Below are 13,361 nucleotides of genomic sequence, written 5' to 3'. Positions count from 1 at the left end.
AATTAAATGTTTTTAAAATAAGAGTTGCTTTACTCATGATTCTTTTCACAGCATTGAAACTTTAACTAAGATAGTATGTTATAGATCTGTGTTTTCAAGTTATTATATCTCACTATAATGGATAAGATACTTAAAATAGGCGTTAAAAATGTGAAAGTTAAGATGAAACCCAGAAAGATAATTAATTCTTTACATTATATAATTCTTTCAACTCTAAGCCATTTGTGAAGGACCGATTGAATATAAAGAACCTAACCAATAATATAAAACTTCTTCAAACAGAATTAAAATGGGGACAAATATTTGTCTAGCCAAGTGCACTGGGCATATTTGTACTTTCAGCAGTTCATATGTAAGAAGAGGGCATTTAATTTCAAGGCCAGTGAAGGATAAATAGCACAGCTCTGTATTAAAAGACAAAAAGAAATATAAATGATAAAATTGGTAAAATAAATAAATAAATAAAACCTTTAGTGTGATATGTTGAAAGAAGAGTATGATAAAAATAATAGTGCAAGCCTTGATTACATCATTAAAATAATATAAGCACTTATTTTGGGTGAATATAATTAGATACAAGCTCCCTTGTTTTGACAAATTGAGAGCTGATTTGAAATTCCATATTTTTGCAAAACTACTCTGTAGTTTCTTATTTCTGAATTGAAGAAAGTAATATTGATTCCCTTATGAGGTGTTGAAGTTCAAATGAAGTCATGAATATAAAATTTGCAGCACACCATTTTCTCACTGATAAAAACTCAATAAATTATTCTTGCTGTTACTTTTAGAAGTCTTTTCATTCTGTCTCATGACTTTTAACCTTTATTATTTATCTATTGACATATTCAGTTACTTATGTATTCCTTATTGCTCTTAACTTGCTAATACAAATTCAGATCTTCCAGGGACTCCTTCAAGTATATATAAAAGCATGTCCTCATGCTTTATTGTCAAGAGTTAGTGAAATATAATTTTTTTATAATAATATGTTTCAACTCATATGGCCACAATAATTTTAAAGTCCCCCTCTACCAGTTTCATTATAAATTATAACATTCACTTTCTGACAGCTTCTGATGAGAGTGTTCTGTAAGTTTGCAAATTACCTTATCTCTACTTATTAAGAAGTTCCTGACATATGTCCAAAAGCCATTACTACACAACATTAACAGTGTGTTAAACAAATGGCAGCATCGCAGGCTCTGCAAACCCTGAGCTTCTCAGTAGAATGGGTTTTCATGATTTTCTTTGCACTTCCTAACAGCTTTGGCTGTTCTTCACTGGATTATCTATTTCCTTTAGTTGGCCCAGTGTTTTCTTTCTCCATTAACTCTGTTTTTATCTGTTGCCTTGCTGAGGCTCTCTCTGCTGCTTTAAGTTAATCTAGAACTTTCCTGTAATGCCAGCCAGTGCTGAATCTCATGTCCCTAACTGATCCACCACTATATGGCTATAAAATTCTTGGTCCTGTTGAGTTATCTTCATTAAGTTTAATTTCAGAGGTTTATTTGTCACAGATATATTTTTCCTATCTATATGTGATGAATAATATACCAGTTTTATTTCTATTACATAGTGAAATGTACTATTTGCACCTTAATGAACCAGGTGTATGTCATGTGGGAAAAAAAGAAAATAAGAAAAATAAGCTACTTTCAAAACTTTTCAGCACTGAGTCCATGTTTAGAAGGTAATGTTAAGTCAAAGCAGTTTATAAAATAGTGGTGCCTCATAAATCAGGTAACCAAATTGACTTTCTACAGACAATATGTTTTTTTTTCACACACATTTCTAATTCTAATGACATGCTAAACATAATTTGTTCTCTTGTAGGCTCAATGGACAGAATTTCTAAGCGTATCATTTATGATTTCATTAGACTTCATTTGTGAGACCACAGCTGGAAAAATGGTGTGGGTTTCTGAGTAACAGGCTGCCATGTTTACTCTATTTACCAAAAACAGAGGGAGGAATAGCTAGTAATTGCTGGGTTTCCCCATTACAGCATGCAAGCCTTATGAAAACATTGAGAAAAGAAAGTCTACTTATTCTTCTACTCTTCCCTGAGACTTACATTGAACAAGGAGCCTAAGAAAATTCTGTACATCAGAGCATGACCTATATTTACAATACAAATTTTACTAAACACTGAGCTATGGGAGCTATTAGTGCACCACTAAGCCCAGTGCATCACATTCTGAAAGAGACTGGTGTTAAAATTTCCTTCTGAATGTAATTCCTCCTGATTCTTTTCTATTTAGATGTGTGAAAGTGTGATGGAGCTGAAGGATTTGGAGAGAGAGAGAATATGTCTATGGTGATGACACATTTAAAAATAACATCCTGAAATGCCCTGAGCTCTTGCTATGGATTCTAAATATAGTTACACCACCTTCTGGCATCTATCCGTGGGATTTAGAGAAAGTTTCCCCAGCATGAGGTAGACATGATTCTCCAGGGGATGCTGGATGAGATGTGCTGCTTCAGCACATTCTTTAAACAATCAAAGGCAGTCCTTTTCATGTCACAGTTTCCTCAAAGAACACATTGATTTTAAATCTCTACCACCTGGTCATTATTAATCCCTTCTAATATGTTTTATGTATCAAAAACGCTTTCTAGATAGTGAGTCTTATTGGCAAAGAAAAATATAATAGCAAAAAAGGGATCTGGTATCACTCTAGTCTGCACATGTGTTGTTTCGAATGTTGCTTTTATTTTATTTTATTTTATTTATTTTTCTTCATTAGGTTGATATTTGTGTATGTAAAAAAGACTTAAAATATGTAGCACTAAACATAGTTTTAGCATTCTGAACAATGAATTAAACCAGGTCATGGAAGGAAAGACCTTTTTATACACAGTTCCTGTTTTATTTTTGTCTGTTGAGTTATATGCAAAGAAAATTTTAATATACAATACTCCTACCTCTGTATTATAATCAGACATTATAGTCTGTTAGTGAAACCAAGTGAAAAGCACCAGTGTTGTCTTGCTCCTTATACATTTACTATGCTGAGACTTACTGCATTTTAACGGCTCCATGATCCTCTGTTGATTTTCCATCCAGGGCTATTTAAAACATCCAGTGCTGAGCTAACTATACAAACTTGCCATCTGTGTCTCTTAGGAAGCAAGTGTTAAATTTACTCAACTCATATTGCCGTTCTCATTTTCAGTCTAACCTGTTCTGTATCTTCCCTACTATAGATTCCTAAATTTGAAGGGCTTTGGAGCTGACTTGTTACCATTAGTAAGAAACAGAAGTATGTTTTAAACTCTGACTTCATTTAGTTTTAGAAATTTTTATTATAATCCAACCTCTTTTTTTCATCTTCATAATTCCACTTCTCAAGAGGATCCTAGGCTGATTCCCATGATTCTGCCACTCCACCTGCAAGGGACAGTCACTTTGCTGAAACTGATAAAAGATGTGGTGTGTGATTTTTATCAGTTGTGTGATTTCATCCATCTCTGGCTTCATGCACAAACCTTAGTAGAGAGCTATTCCTCTGAAAACCTGTTTTTGTTGTACCTCAATATTTTTTCTTGGTAAACAGTACCTAGAAATGTCTATTTTTTATGATTTTTGCTTTCTATGCTTTTGAAAATATCATTTCACCCTGTTTTCTTATCTTTTTGATTTTGTAAATTTCTTTTTCTCCATCTCTCTACAAACTAGTTAACAAAGAAATATGAGCTAGAAATAACAACAACAAAAGCTATGAATATATATATTTTTAAACTTTAGACATACTTACTGTTATCTGTAGTTTTAACTTCATAATGTTTAGGGCTGGTGAGATGGTTCAGCAGGTCACAACTTTTAACCATCAAGCTTGATGACCGGAGTCAATTCTTCCACTACATGTTATACAAATGTCATATTATAGCAAAGTCCACAAACACTTCAAATTAAATTTAGCTTTATATTAAAGTTTAACAATAAAGATTTTGGTATTTAGTTCACAGTGAACTGCTGAAAAACAGCTTGATAACAACTTTATCTCAACAAAAAGAAGAGAGGAAGAGATGAGAGTAAATTGTGTGGGTGGGAGAGCAGAGGGTGTGATCCTTAGCTAGCTTACATTCAAGTATGCACATTCTTACAGCTGTATCCACAGTGTCTCACTACAACTGGGTTCAGCCTCACTCTCCATTTCCTCTTTTATTACAAAGCCTCATCACATGCCTGGCTCCCGTATCTTACCTCATTCTTAGAGAAATTAACTGCTCCGAAGAAAGGAATAAAAGATATTGATAAGAAAATTTTTACCCCATTAACTTTGATTAATTCTAAACTTAGGGTAATTTGCCCATCTTCATTCTAGATGTTCTAGTTTTGTAGTTTTAATCTTGGCAATATGAAATTGCCTTGAAAATAATAATCTATACAGCTTTTAGTGTTATGTTTAACACTAATAGGCAGAATTTCCTCCCATGATTCTCAGTAATAAAGAACCATGTATCAAATTGTTTTCATTAATGAAATGATAATTATTTTCCTTCATATATTTTCTAGAAGGTGGTTTATTTTTGTTATTTATTTTTTAACTTTCTGGCCATACACATGTATTTGGAATTAATTGTTAAAATATCATTTCAAAAATGTATTCCTGAAATATCAAGAAAGAATCGCATCATGCTTTAAACTCAATTGGATACAACAATAAGCTGATTTATCACAAAGAAAACTGACCTGGAAATCAGAGGACAGATTTTCTAGGTTTTCATGCCCACGGACAATATGTATGACCTTAGGCAGGCTACTTAATCTTCCATTAGCAAGTCCTCATGTGTAACCTGGTACTGATTTTCTAATAGATGCATTAAGAAAGAAAAAGTGGTTGAATATTTAATAAACCATTTTAATATTTTCCCCTACTGATAAACATGTTTGACTTTCTTGAAGACAATAGAGAAAACCCTGGCCATTAGCAAATATTAGAGATTTTTGTTTCATTTTGAAAGAATTTTCTTAATCTCATTCACTTCTTGGTTCCTAGGATCAGTCAGCATGAACCAAAAATATTTTGATGAAATGCATTTACATGCATAGCAACATAACATTCTTTAAGAATGCTGCAATCTTAGGCTATTGATAGTTTTTTTAAAATTATATATTTTTTTTTGCTTGTCCACCATAACTCGATGGTGAGACCCTGTTGTTAAAGACTGCAACAACTTTTGAAGTAGTAAAGAAAGGAGTTAACTCCACTGGTCAGAAACAGTGCTGGTCAGCTTTCAAAATGTTAGAATATATTATGAAGCCAGGTCAGAGAGAAAAGACATCATGGTCTTACATAGTATAGATACAGAAAGCTGTACATTTAAACCTACCTGAGACATTTATAGGATTCACAGGACACATTTATAGGATTCACAGGACAGACATTTTGGGTTAAAAATATAAAGAAACATTTCAAGATAGAAGGATATCTGCAGAAGGGGAAGGCAAAGGGTTGCATATGATTAAAAAACATTGTGCACACTGCCTGAAATCTTCAAAGTTTTTTTAAATTCTGTTATATAAAAGGAGTTTTCAATGCTAGCACCTTAAAAGAACATTTCAGGACCTAATATGCCAAACTCAGGTCTATTTATTGTTTCCTGTACTTCATAGATTGTAGCATATAAATTATTAATATTATATTAATAATGCAAAGCATTCCACTAGTATCGTACAATGCAAATGGATATTTTCTGTAACTATACTATATCTGACACAGTTAATGATGCAGAGTTTGAAATGAAAAATGTTAGACTATTATTTTAATAATGATGATTGTATTTTATGACTTTAAAAGTAAGATGTTATATAAAGTATTAAAGTATACTATATAGTTTTAAAAATACAGTTTGTCTATTTGGTTATTCATTCATTTTTACTTACTTTTCTGGAGTGTTATTTAAGGTATATTAGAAAAAGGCAAACTGTTCAAAGCCAAGATTCATTTGTTTTTGCTATACAATGCTGTATTCATCAACTTACTCATTTTTTTATATTTAAAATGACAATATTAATCTAATTAAATTATCAGCACAAATGAGTTATTACATAAAATTATTTAAACGAACACTATCACAAAGTTAGTATTCAATACAAGCTTGTTGTGATTATAAGTAAAACTTCATGATGAGGAAGGTAATTAACTTTCAAAAAATATATTCATATTTGAAAATGTCTTGTCTTCACAATTTGGATATTCTTACAGTATAAACCATCTCTGCTTCCAATACATTTCAGAATGAGCTATTCCTGGCTTGCTTCCTTTTTACCTTGGGAAGAGGGTAGGTCTTGAAGCCCAGTCATGTCACCTTCATCTGGTTGATAGGATGGTACTTCAGACCTAGGGTCTAGGAAGCAGTTGAAAGTAGAATTAATGATATGCCTAGTTGTTTCAATGAGGAATTTAATAGTTTTCACATCTTTTTCTACACATCATTCTGTACCATAAAACACAAGAGATTGTTTCCCTCATGTTAATCTTAATGTTCTCCTATCTCTATAAATATGTCAATTACTTTGATAAAAATTTAATTAGTTACTTACATCATTAATCACACTCTTCCAAATTCTCATCTGTTTGGGGTCAGAAATACTTTCTGAGGTCATAATATAATTACATTATTTCTCTCTTTCTCTTCTTCCTTCCAAATCCTCCAACATAATGATCTTTGGTTGCCAACAAATTCATGGTCTCCTTTTTCATTAGGTCTTATTATATACATTTATGCATACGCATCATATACATTTCTAAATATAATTTGTTCAGTGTGTATATAGCTATTCTTAAGTGTGTTTTCAGAGCTGACTATTTGGTATTAGATAATTAATTGGTGAATTCTTCCCTGGAAAAGTCTTTATCTTCCAATCTCAGCATTTCCTAGTGGCTGGTAGTTGCCATTGTAGGGCTGAGGCCTCTTCAGCTTTCTCTGCTTCTATGTCTGTTGTTGTTCATGTCATATTTAGTCAATCATGCTAGTGAGACTTTATGGGTGTAATTTCTGGCTGACCTTACTGGAATTTAGAAGCTCACAGAAAATACCTTGATCCTCTGGGTCTTAAGTCTTTCTGCTCCCTCATACAGTCCACAATGTTCCTTGAATCTTAGATATGGGAGAAGTTTTAAGATGTATCCTTTGATAATGATGTCTAAAATTCTACATTTTGTTAGACTGTGATATCCTGTGATGTCTCTGCTGTTTGCACAGTGAAGTTTACTTGAGGAGTGGTAAAGACTATACTTTTATGTGGGTTTAAGGACAAATGTTGAGAATATTGTTAGAATTATGCTGGTTCAGTTAAGTTGTCATTGTAGGTTCTCCTATGAAATCCATGTCTTAGATAGCCTTGGGAAGTTGTTTAATTTTTCCAGTACCAGGCATGATTTCCCTCTAGTGGAATACAATTAGAAAGATATTGGTTATGACCAGAATGTGTGTGTCACTACTGGAACCCCAGGCTTACTGTGCCATGTGGGTCATTGATATGATTCATAAATACCACAGCTATGTAGGACCAACATTTGCTTCCATCCTTTGGAAGCCTGAATGGTGCCTTCTGGTACTATGAAGACTAGTTCAGGGAGGGAACATTCAAGTAAGGTACAGCTCAGGGCCTCTTCAGCAGTTGAGCCCACTTCTAGGGTTCCACCAAGACAATATCAATAGGCAGTATGCTTTGGGAGTTTCTGAAACAACCTTGACCCACAGTCCAAAATTGTATCCACATGTGTGTTGTTGGGACTTTTGTTAGGCAGTCTTTGACTCTCAGGGTTAGCACTGTCAACCAAGATATATATATATATATATATATATATATATATATATATATATATATATATTATTGCATGTGCTATAGTTTTGACAAATACTTAATAAGATTAATTTTTATGACTTTCTCAAAGATTCATAATGTCATTTAACACTTTTCTTTCCTTAGTCTATATTTATCTTTCTTCTCCTTCCCAAAGAGGCCCTCTTTTTCCATTTCCCAAATCAGATCATCTTCACCTGTTTTCTTCTAGGTTTTTATTTTATTAGATTTTAAATCCAAAATTATGTTCTATTTTATTTAATTGTAAAAATTGGAATGAGGTTGTTTTATTCTTATAGATATAGATTAAAAAATGTACTCTGGCCAGGCGGTGGTGGCACACGCCTTTAATCCCAGCACTTGGGAGGCAGAGGCAGGCGGATTTCTGAGTTTGAGGCCAGCCTGGTCTACAGAGTGAGTTCCAGGACAGCCAGGGCTACACAGAGAAACCCTGTCTCGAAAAAAACAACAACAACAAAAAAAAAGTTACTCTGAAAACAGAATCCAATTTAAATTAATTTCTTTGTATCTGTTCTGTACAGTACATGCCTATAGATGGGGAGGGGCTCTAATTCTAGAAGTCCTGTTATGAACTATTTCTCTGTCTTTATGTAAATAACTTACTTTGTTTCAAAGAAATACTTAGAACAAATAATTTTCGCTTTCTATTTTCTTAAATAGTCTTGTACTTGAAATTGTTATTTATCTTCCAAAGGCAATAAAAGTCTTCTAGGTTTCTCTTTTTAACTGAAAACGTTTTGTCACATTTGAATATTTAAATGTACCCCCACTTGTTTTATGTACAATCATATAACTTATCTGGACAAATGTCCTACCCTAGAAAACAAAGTAAAAATTATATATATTTTGCCACATGCTTATTCTTACTGTAAACCTCTTTGTAAATATCAATCATGTACATTGTTTGATCTTATTGTTTAAAAATCCAATACTACTTTGTTTATGTCCATCTATCCTATTATTTACTGACAAGAAAATATTGATATCCTTGATAGTAATTTAATATGCATCTACTTCTCCTTTCAGATATATATATGTAAATCAATATCCTTTAAAATTATATTAATCGATATGTAATATTTGTTTTTTATAGATTTTAATAATTGTTGATACATTTAATATATTTATATTAATACTGTAAAATTTAATGAATAAATGTTTACTATTTTAGATGTTATTGACTATAATTTTGTATTTGGAAATATTATTTGTGACCTCAAATGAAATTTCAGATATTCATATATTCTAACTCTATTTTGATTAGTTCACTTTGTGAATATGTCCTATCTCTTCACTGAAATTCATTTTTCACTTTTACTAACCATAAGTTTCACATGAATATGTAGATCAAGTCCCAGATAATTAGGTATATCCTAGTGACCACACTCTTTGAGACTATTGTTTGGTATCACAACCATTATGAAGATACTGATCCATCAAGGCCAGAATATTCTCACCTAACTGGGATTCCTCATTTTACCATCACCATTTTATGTTCATTTCATCAGTATACCCTGAGTTTCTCCATCCTTGGTGGCATTGACTTGTTCTCCATTGCTACCAAATTATATTTCATAAATGGTATGAAACAGTCAGTGCCTGTGTGGAATTGGCTCTTTTAACTTACTAGTTCTCTAGAAATTATTCCAATTCTTCCATGAATTGCTTCTTACTTTCCTCTCATTTTTAAACAATGTTTGATGTTTGTAATGTAACACAATATTCAGTTTACCAGCTGAAAGACATCAGTACTATTTTAGTTTGGGGGTATTTAAAACAAACATCTCTCAAAATTGCATATGTAAATTTTAATTTTTCTCTAATAAATTCCCAGGAGTGTAATTTTGGATTTTAAGACATACTGCACTACCTTACATTCCTACCAACAAAGTAATAAGTGACTCATTTTCTATACCATCTATCAGATTTGGATTACCATCCAATAAACATTTTAGCTATTCTAATTTGTACATGGTCTTATTTTACTGTGATTTCGAATTTTGTAAGATATAATGCTGTTGAAAAACTTTTCTGGTAGTTATTCAAAATCCATGCTTTTCAGTAAAATTTATCTTCATGTTTTTATTTGTTTTCTCATTAGCCAAGTATATGCTGGCGTATCTTAACATATTTTTTATCATGTCCACTAACTGATGGATGGTAGCCTTCAATGAATGAATCAACCAAGTTCACACATGATTTTCCTCTCACATAAATACTGAAGTTATTTTTGTTCCAAGAATAAAACACAGTTTCTTTTAAATAACAAATATGTGTCCTGGACAACTGTCATAAAACCAGTACTAACAATGTATGCTATGGTGGTCCAACTCTTCATTTCCATAAATCAGTTCCAAAACAAGGTTTCCAGCCTTTGACTCTGCTTATACATACAAGTTCTAAGACATATCGTTTGACATTATCATCTGTATATTTAAGGAAAGCAAGAATAACATCCTTAACATGAGTAGGAAGTATAAAATAATCACTGCAAAGCTTTACTGCTTCACAATTACTTCAAAATTCACATCATCACCAAATCTTGCTAATTATAAAAGGGTAACTTTGTAATTTCTTCTATGATGATAGTACCATTATTGCCATTTATTTGTTCCTAATTAAATTTTGTTTCAACTACCTGAGGTAGTTGCATTGTTGAGGTAGCTGCATTGTGCCTGCATTATTAGGCAGTGGTATCATTCAAAGACTACTTGGAACATCAGATTTGATTTAAATGAGAGGGAAATAAAGTCTTCCTGACAGGTTTTTCATTTGGCATTCAGAAAACAACAGAAAAAAAAAAAAAAAAAAAAAAAAAAAAAAAAAAAAAAAAAAAAAAAAAAAAAAAAAACAGAAACATACATGCCACCACTGTTTCTTTGAGTGAAAAGTGGAGTCCAGGGAGAAGGACTCAAATTCCGTTGCCACCTTACAGTTAACACGAGTGAGAATGTGCATGAATTCAAGCTTGTGTGTGTACAGTTTCATCACAGCACAAAGTGGATGTACCACAACATATCCTTTGAATTTCTCCAGGAATAGTAACTGTGTGCTGTAGAGTAAGCATATAGGAAGTTGGTCTCCACCAGTATCTTCTGGCATGCCATATATTCATCAGTTCCACTGTCTTCTCTATGCCACAGTCCAGCTCTGTACACCAGCAGGTTTGTATGATAGTTTCAGTCTTCCAGTCAGATTCCAGCAGTTATTTGCCTCTGAAAAAGCTAGTTAATTTTTTCAGGTCAACAGGCCCATTTGTTCCAAAAATTACTCCTTCATCACCATGACTTAGAATCACACAAACAAAAGCTGTTGCGGTTACAGGTAGAAATCTGTATAATTGTTACTAAGCTGAAGTCATAATTTCTTATGTGGTACAAAATTTATTTTGATACAAATTCAAGGGTTTTATTGGTATAATTTCTTCCATTCAAAGTTTTGTGAGTATAAGGCTTACACCCAGTCCTTCTTTAACCTTTGTTACTGATCTAAGATGATTAGCCTGTGAGTTAAGGGCTTATAGCAAATTCATGGCTCTGAGTTTATTGTTAGGGTGTTTTTTAGATTTTAATTAAAAATAGCTGAGAGTAATTAATAAACAGCATTCTAGATTGGTTTACATAGATAGTTGGTTTTCAAAAAACATCAGAAGTCCAGAGAATTGATGTTGCAGACATTTCTTTATTAAAGATCATTTGACTAGAGACCTGTCTACTCTTGACAGCTTCCCTGTCTTGGATTCTAAGAAGAAACCTTTGGAGTTACTCCAGTAGTGGTAAGACAGCCACCAGGCAAAAATTGGCTCTTCTCATCCACAGACAAAATACTGTTCAGAAAACGAACATACTTGTGGAATAATTGACTGATTATATCTGCCAAGACAGGGTGATCAGCTCTTAAATATTTTGCATTAAAGGTCTGTCAGACGATCCTGGGCCAGAAGACTGAAGACCAGATGCTCCAATGTTTTGAAGTATAGGGACAGTCCAGGTAATCAGTGGTCTATATATATGTTTTGGAAGCTGTGCTTTGTTCTTTCCATATCTGTAGTTAATTCAGTCATTCTGGATTTCTGACAGGCTTAAAGACTTACAGTCTCATAGACAACCCAAGATATTTCCTTTGAGGGAACAGATTTGAGAAGATGGTTTTCAGATGACATTCTTTCTAAAGCCAGGATATAAGGCAAGTACAGAACTAGAGTCTTTTAAGTTCGGATACATGACAAGGATCTTTTTATTGACGATAATGTTAGACTGTGTATTAGGTCTATCTTGAACCTTAAAATAACAACATGACAATAGTGCTCAGTTTATATATGAGATAAGAGTCTTTAATTGGACAGAAAGAAGGAAAGTTATGTGGTTTTTGTTTTGTTTTTACTCTAATAGAAAGGGTGATATGTTACAGGAATTTTACTGCCACATTGTTCTTGCAGTTGAGCTTGGTGATTGGGCAGTAGAAGAGGAAGGTGAAACCAGGGTTGAGAGGAAGACAGAGAGAAAAAAAGGGAAGGGGAGAGAGGAATGAACATGAAGGAAGATATGTAGGTCGCTAGCAGTCTCGGGTAGCAATTCATGTCAAAAGGTTATCTATTGGGTTACAATTCTAATTGTGTGGGCATCTTGTGTATTGAGCATTTCCAAATATATAAATCAATTTGATAATCTTTAAGCTTTAAAAGTCTTATTTCTACCCAGTACAATGAGCATGGCAGATATTGTCTGGGGCATGGGTGAGCATTACAAGAGTGTCAGATTTGAACTGGGGGCCATGCTTTGGGACATGGACTTCACAAAGATGATTGGCAGAGGCAGCAGCCACACTAACTTCCCATGGGTCTAGGGCCAGTGCTCCTGGTACCTTTGGCCACTTCTAGTGTGTAAACATGACAGGAGATGCAGGTAGCTAGCCGGAACACACCACAATACCTTTAATAAAAACCACATACAACATGTTTCTTTTGCTATGATCTTCCTTAGAAACGCTATCCATCAATTTCATAATTTCTTTATGAGTAAGATCATTTTTATTCCTGACTTTGTATTTTAGGCCCATGAATGTCACCCTGAGGTTGACTACATCCACATCCTTACCAGAGCAATATGTCATTCCAGTGCTTTTATGAAAACTCTTATTATTGATTATTATATATAAACCCATTTCAAGATAATCTATTTTGTACCTGGTGTCTAGATAGATTCCATAGTCCATTGACTTGCTTCCATGTATGGTCTTTACTTCAATATTATTAATGGATTTTGAATAAACCAATGTTTTATGGGAAATCCAAAGATGCAGGTTAGTAACCATCTCAAGAAATTGGAGCGATCCTATACTAGCAACCATCTCAAAATTTACTTGACAGTGGTCCATATCATAAGGTACTGGAAGGATGTTTCTTTTTTCACTTTCAAGATCTTTAGGAATATCCTCATGTCAATCTGCTATAACAAAGTGCTATATGTTTGTCAATACAGGTATATATTAGTATTTACCACAACACACACACACGCGCGCG

At 33.2% G+C, this 13,361-nt stretch overlaps 1 pseudogene; it reads right to left on the bottom strand.

Moving 5' to 3' along the window:
• Nucleotides 1-6,309: 6,309 nt before the first annotated feature.
• Nucleotides 6,310-13,120, bottom strand: LOC117716869 (caspase-3 pseudogene; annotated as a pseudogene).
• Between the last annotated feature and the right edge of the window lie 241 nt (nt 13,121-13,361).

Source organism: Arvicanthis niloticus, chromosome 11 (genome assembly GCF_011762505.2).
Source record: "Arvicanthis niloticus isolate mArvNil1 chromosome 11, mArvNil1.pat.X, whole genome shotgun sequence".
Lineage (NCBI taxonomy): Eukaryota > Metazoa > Chordata > Mammalia > Rodentia > Muridae > Arvicanthis > Arvicanthis niloticus.
This window is presented reverse-complemented; position numbering and strand designations above follow the sequence as displayed.